This window comes from Manacus vitellinus, unplaced genomic scaffold (assembly GCF_001715985.3).
Source record: "Manacus vitellinus isolate BGI_N305 unplaced genomic scaffold, ASM171598v3 scaffold_29_pilon, whole genome shotgun sequence".
NCBI classification, from domain to species: Eukaryota; Metazoa; Chordata; class Aves; order Passeriformes; family Pipridae; genus Manacus; species Manacus vitellinus.
This window is the reverse complement of record NW_021940207.1, coordinates 212850-221026: the sequence shown is the minus strand read 5'-3', so window position 1 is coordinate 221026 and position 8177 is coordinate 212850. Positions and strand designations below refer to the sequence as shown.

The window sequence follows — 8177 nt, the reverse complement described above, 5'->3', positions numbered from 1 at the left end:
CTATGGGGTGGGCAGCAGTGGCCAGCTCTCAACATGGCTCCAGCTCCACCTGGAGTAAAGCAAATCCTCTGTTGCATGAAGGTTTGGGTGCTGATGAGAGTGTGATACTTGTCCCCAAGCACAGCTTTAACCTACCAGGAGGTTGCAACTGTAGAGAATGCTGCTCCAGCAGCCTCCAATACAGCAAACAACTGCTCTGGGTGACTTGTGCTGTTCTGTGGGTGGGGTGTGGGCTGCAGAGCTATTTTTGTCTCCCCTCGCTTTCATCCGACTGCAACTGGATACCACAAGCCCCATCAGCCCTGAGCAGAGTGTGCACAGCACTGCTGATGCAAAGCACTGTATGCTTGCAGGTAAGGAGATGAGGTTTCTCACTTCTTTTTTTTTTTCCTTAAGCAAATTTTTAAAGCCCTGTTTGCCAAGTAGTTGTGTTACTCATCACTCCTCAAATTCAGGAACACCTGCTGAGATCATTCATGCAGTGTTGCTCCCCATTAACTAAGGCATTATCTTGAAACTGGATTCGAAACAGACCCCCCATGGCACATCCCTCCTTCCAGTCTGACACAGCACTTCATGATCCCATTTCCAGTCATTGGATTCCAATCCACAGCAAAATCATCTGAGTACATACAGATACCCAGCTATTAAATTGGTTTTTTTGCCACAAAGCATCACCACCCAGCACAGTGACCACCCTACAGGTCAGGGTGGGACATAGGGACACCTGGCACAAAGCATGATGGATTATGCCCTCTGGTCTTGCTCCATCTCACTTGCTGTTGCATGGGCATTCCCTCCTTTTCCATCTGCTTTATTCAACTGCAACCACCTTCATTTAAGTGGTAGAGAAACAGGAGCCAGTGTGTGTCAGGAGAGATTTTTTTTTGAATAATTCTCCTTTTTTTCCATCACAGAGCTGCAAACAGGAGCAACATCTCTGAGCTGTAAGAGATGTATCTCATAAGATAATGAAATCAATAACTCAAAGCTCTCCACACAAGTGTAGGGATTCCCATGCTTGGATATCTTTACTGAAGCTTGTGAAATCATTCCTGATTTTCACAGCTGCTTGATTTTATCCCTTCTCTTTTCTGACTTGGACAAACTTGGCAGTTGTTTGCATGGCATTTTACACATGTGGAATTACTGATCTAATTTTGGTTTCTTCCATCCTTTTATTCAAGTGCAGACAAATAATGCCCTCTTGTACAGTCTATTTGTGGGAAACGACAAAGGGACATCAGCCCAGAACAAAACACTGTAAGCAGGAGGACAACGGACAGAGGAAATGGCCTGAAAAGCAATGGATGGAAAGACAGAAGCAGGAGGAGTAGGGGGGATAAATAACTCCAATGGGGTGTTGCACGCGTGGAAAGGAGAACAGTGACTGTGACATTCTGCTTTCTTCAAGACTGATTTCACAAAGTCTTTTGTATCCTCATTGACAATGTGGTCACTGGGACCATTGGACTCCACTCCTCTGAAATGAAGCTCATTTAGGTTGGAAAAGACTTCTAAGATCTCAAGTCCTACCATTAACCCAGCAACAGTGGTGCCACAGGCGGGGCTGGTGGGGCAGGGGTGTTAACCTGGAGATGGGGTCAGAGCTGTGCACTTAGAGCTCTTTTCACAGACCAGGTGTGTTGATTTGGCAGAAAGTTTGTTACCCACCAGGTGATTTTCACTGAGAAAAATACCATTATTGAGTTGCTCAGGGGAGTCTGGTGTAGTCCAGCAACCAGTGGCTTATCTAGTGGCCAACACCAGCTTTCCTGCTCCTATGTTTGGGATGGTGTTTTCAGAGCTGGAGGACTACAGACCCAGCCTTCATCCCACATTCAGTTGTGCATTTCTTGATTTATCAAGGAAACTTCTGTGGGCTCTAAGGTGCAGTTTTATTAAAATGTCCTTTTTTCCTAACTCCAGAGGAGGGTTACAAAACATGCTGAAATTTGTTTTTCACTCTTCAGGGCTTCCAGAACTCTGTGCTCATCTATCTTACGTTATTTTTCTTTCTATTTGTGGTTTTGAGGTCATGGCTCCAGAAATGTTAACTCTTCAAGTGAAGTTCTGAGCCAAAACCAAATTCTCCTTGGAGGAAATACTGACATTTCTACTGGTGCCTCACAGCTGGAAAACACAGAAATAGATACATGGTAATTGATCTCTCCTCTGATCAAAAAGTATCTCATGAAAAATGCTGAATGATAGTGTTGGGTGCATAGCACAAACAGACACAAGCTTTCCCACAAATATTTGTTTGTCTTAAATAAGTCTTCTTGGCTCTGCTCATGTCTTGCCAGAGTTTATTTTCCACAAATATTCTAACAAGAGCTTGTTAGCAAGAATACACACAGAAAATGCTCAAGGTAATATCTGACTAAACTATTTCTGAAGGTCCATTTTAAGGCCAGCAACCCTAAAATCCTGCTATTTTCATGCTTTTGGACTTAACCATCCCCATGGGAAGGGCAGCATTCCCCCTGGAGGAGACCAGGCGTGGGGATGTGGCTCTGAGTCATGAGTCAGATCCTTGTTCTGCTCTGGGGAAGATGCTGATTAACCAGTGACAGCTGGAGAACTGAGACTGCATTTCCATGGTCAGAGGTAAAAAGCTCTAGAAAGGCTCTTCCCTGCTCCCTGCTTTGTGTTATGTGAAGGCAGGAGAACCAGGGGGCTCCTCTACTCCCTCTTCCCTGGATGGAGGTGACACTCCCAGTGATGTCCCACGTACAGTACAGCCAAGGGAGCAGTGAGGGTCCTGAATATGCAGGTTTGGGTCAATGGCCTGGCTGCACAACACTGCCCTTCTGCCAAAAACTAGGGATAGCAAAATTCCCTTCCCTTTCCTTCCCTTCCCCGAACACTTAGGAGACCAAGATCCTGCTGGAGCAGGCTGCAACATGAATCCTCCAGGCAGTTTATATATAGCCTGAGAGAATCAAAGAGCATTATTTTAAGTTCATGACCTAGTCTTCATTTTCCTTGGAGCAACCACAAAGCAGCTCAGCTCAGACTTGCACTGTGAATGCAAGACTGGGGCACCTTCTCTCTCCTGTGCTTGAGCAATGGAGCAGATCCTTGGGGAAGCCCCACAGCAAACTGGTACTGCAGAACTGGGATGCTGGGGCTGCACCTTCCAACTCACTGCAGAGCCTGACTGCTTCAAGTCTGGCTTCAAGCCTGATTCAGAAGAAAACTGCTGAAACTCTCCTCAAAACCAAAGGGAAGACCATTCTGGATAGATTAAAGCATTTAATTTTTATTGAGAATCCTTTACTTTCTATTATTACAGTATAAAATAAACAATAAAACAGGGTTGCAATTCCAGAGTGAAAAATATCACAGAATCATAGAATCATATAAAATCCTGAGTTGGAAGGGACCCTGAAGGATCATGGCATCCAACTCCTAGCCCTGCACAGGACACCCCAAGAATCACAACATGTGCCTGAAAGTGTTGTCCAAATGCTTCTTGAACTCTGTCAGGCTGTGCCCACTGCCCTGGGGAGCCTGTTAAGTGCCCAGTGACCCTCTGGGTGAAGAAGCTTTTCCTAATATCCAACCTAAATCTCCCCTAACTCAGCTTCAGGCCATTCCCTTGAGTCCTGTCACTGGTTATGAGAGTGAAGAGATCAGTACCTGCCCTTCCGCTTCCCCTTGTGAGGATGCTGAAAAGCACAACAAGGTCTCCCCTCAGTCTCCTCCAGGCTAAACAGACAAAGTGACCTCAGCCACTCCTCTTATGGCTTCCCCTCGAGGCATTTCACCATCCTCATGTCCCTCCTTTGAATGCTCTCTAGTAGCTTTATTATATCTTTCCTACATTTCAGTGCCCAAACCTGCACACAGGACTCAAGGTGAGGCCACTGTTGTGTTCTTTTCTTTTCCTTTTTTTTTTTTTTAAACCTGGTCAGCCTTTGGGAAACACAAATAATTTTGAATGCATTTTGATAGAAGCAATTATTTTATCAGCAGAGTTTCAGACTTATCCTGTCAGCTCTATTAATGATACTTAGCACTTCTTCAGGTACCTTAACCAGTTTCTCAAAGCACATTATGAAAGTATATGGTTAGCTCTATTCTGGACTGATGTGTCTAAAGCTGAGCTGGAAAGTTTTTCATTTCACTTCTAAACCATCATTGCCACTCGGCCTCTGTGAGTTACACTTGTACAGTCAGGAAATGAAACCGTTTTCACGCTGCCTGTCAAATTGGGCAGCACAAACTGGCTACAGCCCCCCCTCGACAGGACAGAGCACCATGGCAGGAGCCAAGAGATTCTCCTCTGCCACCACCTTCCCATGGGTCTGTTTGCAAATCTCCTCACTGCAAATCTCCTCACTTTTTCCTCCTCTTTTAGGCTGCTGGGTGTGTTCAGACTGGAAATCCTCTGCAAAAAGCACAGTGGCCTCCTGCTGCCATTGCCACTGATGCTACAGGGTGGAAGGACCACACAGATAATTTTGGAACAGGAGATGTGACAGGGTGGAAGAGAAAACCAGAAGCATTTTTGCAGAAACGTTGCTTGAAAGCGTTTTTAACAACTCTTCTGGGTTTTATTATCTCTTTAAAAAAAAAATAAAGAGCGCAAAACTTACTGATTGGACTTAAAGAAAATAATGACTCTTGCAAAACATGATCCCAAACAGTTGTGATATTAGCAGCCACCCCTTCAGCATTCTGGTTACGTAGGCACTGAATGAGAAAGGCAGAAGGGTATGTTTGGAAAGGAAACCGATTTTTCACAAGTTCCTCCCTCCACAGCGGGAGACCACAGACTGAGAAGAGCTGACTACCCTTCTGGTAGCAATAATGCAACTGTGCTATTCATAGCGAGACAGAAAAACACCAGCTGATTTTCTTTGCATCATAATCTGGTAACCTCGGAATTAACCTTGCTGGACACAGATCTGTTAACTTTCACCATGCTGCTCCCATTAAACTAGTGAAGTCTGGGACAGAAATAGCTGCCCACAGCTGTTATGAATTGATATATTCCCTGATGATGCTTGGCATTGCCTGCAGAAAAAAGTTTCTTATTTTATTCTCTGCCACGAAGTCAATCTTTTTTTTTCCTTTTTTTTTTCTTCCTATTTTTAATATTCTTTCATTGCAAACTGATGGTATTAGACTGCTGTGCTATGCTTTGCTTGGAATGGAAAGCAGACACGCTTCTTGAGTCTGCTCTGCAATGGTAACTTCATAGCTGATGGTTTTGGTTTAGGAAAGGAAGGGTGGAGGGCACTGGCCAGGGCTGCAAAGCTGCAAGTGCATCAAGTTACACCGGAGTGTGCCCTGAACTTCCAGCGCTGACAAGGAGCTACAGACCCTGAGATATCCCCTGCCCAGCTGGCAATGACAGAGAGAAAGGGATAGATCCACCTGAGGCCACATCCAGATCACACACAGAGGCAGCCACGGGTTTAGTGCGTGCTCAGAACAGAAATCCCCAAATCTGCAAGTGGCAGAAAAACGGCAAAATCCCCAAATCTGCAAAGCCACCACTGGAAACTGTTTTATGTATGTACCAAGCAGATCTTAAAAACACATTAAGGTCTCTTTGATCTTTCCCACACCTGTTTAGGACTCTTGGGGGTGGCCATCACAGCTGAAGGACATTTAAGCACTGGTTGAATATCACATCCACAAAGTAAAGCTTTCATATAGCTTTTTGAGCCCTGTTTGAAAACTGACTTAATTATCAACAGTCACACTGTGTCCTTGGGACATACAGCATGTTTACTGAAAACAAAGTAAAGGAAGATGTTTAAAGTGAAAACAGTGACAGCAAAAACCCACATGAACTCTTGACTTGATGGCGAGAACATTTGTAGGGCACAGACAAAGCAGCCCACGTGTCAGATCATCTGCTCAGCGCTTGGCAATGAGACACCCAGGCATGAGGGACCTGCCTGCAACCCTCGTGGATTACAAAACACCCAAACTGGCACTATGTGAAGTCTCATCACTGCAGGGCACCCTGGGGTGGGAAACTCACCCCCACCCAGATCCAGTACCACTGGTACAGGTGTGTCCTGTGCTGTCTGCACAAAAGCTCCAGATAACTCATGTTTTCTGATCTTCTGCCCCTTGCTCGACGCATTGCTCCTTTGTTTGCCTTCCCTTGCCCTGCATCTAGAGTAGAGATTACAAGCTGCACCATCAGCAGCCCAGCAAGGTCTAAGTCATAAGGAAGGATCTGAGTCATCTCCCCAGGAGAGTATTTTAGCCATACATCATTGTTTGTTTTCAGGCAAACCCGTACAATTATGCAACATAAATTCTTTTAAAGCATTTGGGACTTCAGTTCAATTTAAAATCCTGTAGGCTTTATGGCCAGAGTGAGTGATTACTAAATGTGTGCATACAAATGAAGACTTGGGAAGACGCACGTGGGGAGGATTAAAGGGCATATGGAGCCTCATACACACACGGGGCAAGCTCTGGCCAGGCTGAACCAGAAGATGGGAGAGCTGAAGAGCCCATGTCAAAAGGTGGGTAATGATAATTGTGGCTCCAGAGCACAGTTTTGCTCTCCCAGCGCAGCGAGCGTTTTCTGAGAGCACAAGGCCTGACTGCAATCTCCTGCGAGTGCATTTCCACAGGCTTCAGTAGAGCTGGGTGACTTTGCCTAGATTAACTCCTGATTTATGCTGGCTTAAATGGGAATGAAAATCTGATCTATTTCAAAACAAGGTTCAGCTACAACAGGATAGAGAGAGACATTAAAATGTCTCCAATCTAAGTACTTTCTCACTCCAGGGAAGTGTTAAGCCAGAGGCATAAGGCTGACTGTTTGCCCTCGGTGCCACAGCCCTGGCACCTTGAGGCCACTCCACTGCCCACTCTGTCACAGAGTTGCAGTGGGACTGTGGGGAAGTCACAGCCATTGCTGAGATGCTTTTACCACCACTCTGCCTCCTTCCCCTCCCAGAACAGGGAATCACATGGGGGTCTTGTCCCTTTGACCTTATAGGGTGACAAAGGCCCCTGTCTCACCTTCCTTTTCCTTTGCTTTAATTAACAGATGGAACACAAATCACCCCCTTCCAGCACAGATTCCATGTGAACCTTTCTGGCGTGAGCAAGATGCAAACCCAGGTGTGTAACCTTGAAAGCTGCTCTGCATCCACACCCAAAGAGCTCAGCATCTGTGCTGAGCAGCAGCAGGACCTGTCCAGTGCCAAGGGTAATCACTGGGGCTCGTGGGGCAGGAGGAAAATGTGAGGAAACACAGACCCAACTCATTTCCCCAGTGCCCAGCTCAGCCTTGGTGTTCCTTGGTGCTGCCTGCTGGGTGGAAAACATACCGTTATTCAAATATTACCAGGAGCAGGATGAAAGAAATCTGTAATTCAGCACTTGCAAAAAAACCCAAATTGTTAACAATATTTTTTAAATTTTTATTATTATCATCCTCATCATCGCTACTGTTTAAAGATCCAGTTACACAGTTGTGTGAGCCTCAGCCACCACTGTACAAACAAGGTCTTGGACCTTGTGAACTGCAGGGAAAGCTGGGAGCCAGGGATGCAACAACAGAAAGCAAAGAAAGAGATCCCAAAGCTGGGCTTAATGTTTTCTTTAAAATGTACTCTCGTGTTTTCAGGAGGGCTGGCAAATAAATCAGAGCTTGCAATGCCAGCTACCTATTTATTTCTCTCAGTATTACATTTTTCCTCTTTTTTTTTTTTTTTTTAAGGGAATACACAGACAGATTTGTATCTCCACATTTATTTTTTACTTACACAGATGTAAACTCTGCTGAAGCTGGGGGAATTATTGACAACTGATACTGAGGCAATCCAAGGCCAGACCCTGACCTATTGATTTCCCTGGGATTGCACGGGACCTGTGCAGTTCATTGCAGAATACAGTCTTTGTTTGTTTTGTTTATTACTCAATATATAACCATGTGGAATAAAGGACACCGCAGAACTGAAGAAATGCCTGAGGATTTCTCTTTAATTGAAATCAGGACTAGGAACATCCTTGCAAATCAAGAGCAGCCAGCCTTTGAGAAAATTCACTGCTTTTGCAAAGTTTACTTTAAAATGGGATTTAGCTTTAACTCTTTGTGTCTCACACCAGCTCAGCTAAATAACTTCTAATGATTTCTCTGAAGTGGCTACGCGCTGCTTAGTAGTCTGGAAACTTCCATGCACAACAGA

General features: G+C 45.0%; 1 long non-coding RNA gene across 1 annotated transcript; it reads left to right on the top strand.

Annotated features, from left to right (window-relative positions):
* Window positions 1–6347: 6347 nt before the first annotated feature.
* LOC108640098 lies at window positions 6348–7947 on the top strand. Its single transcript, XR_001920927.2, has 3 exons — window positions 6348–6500; window positions 7034–7107; window positions 7759–7947. It is a non-coding gene; the product is annotated as an uncharacterized LOC108640098 (long non-coding RNA).
* Window positions 7948–8177: the final 230 nt, after the last annotated feature.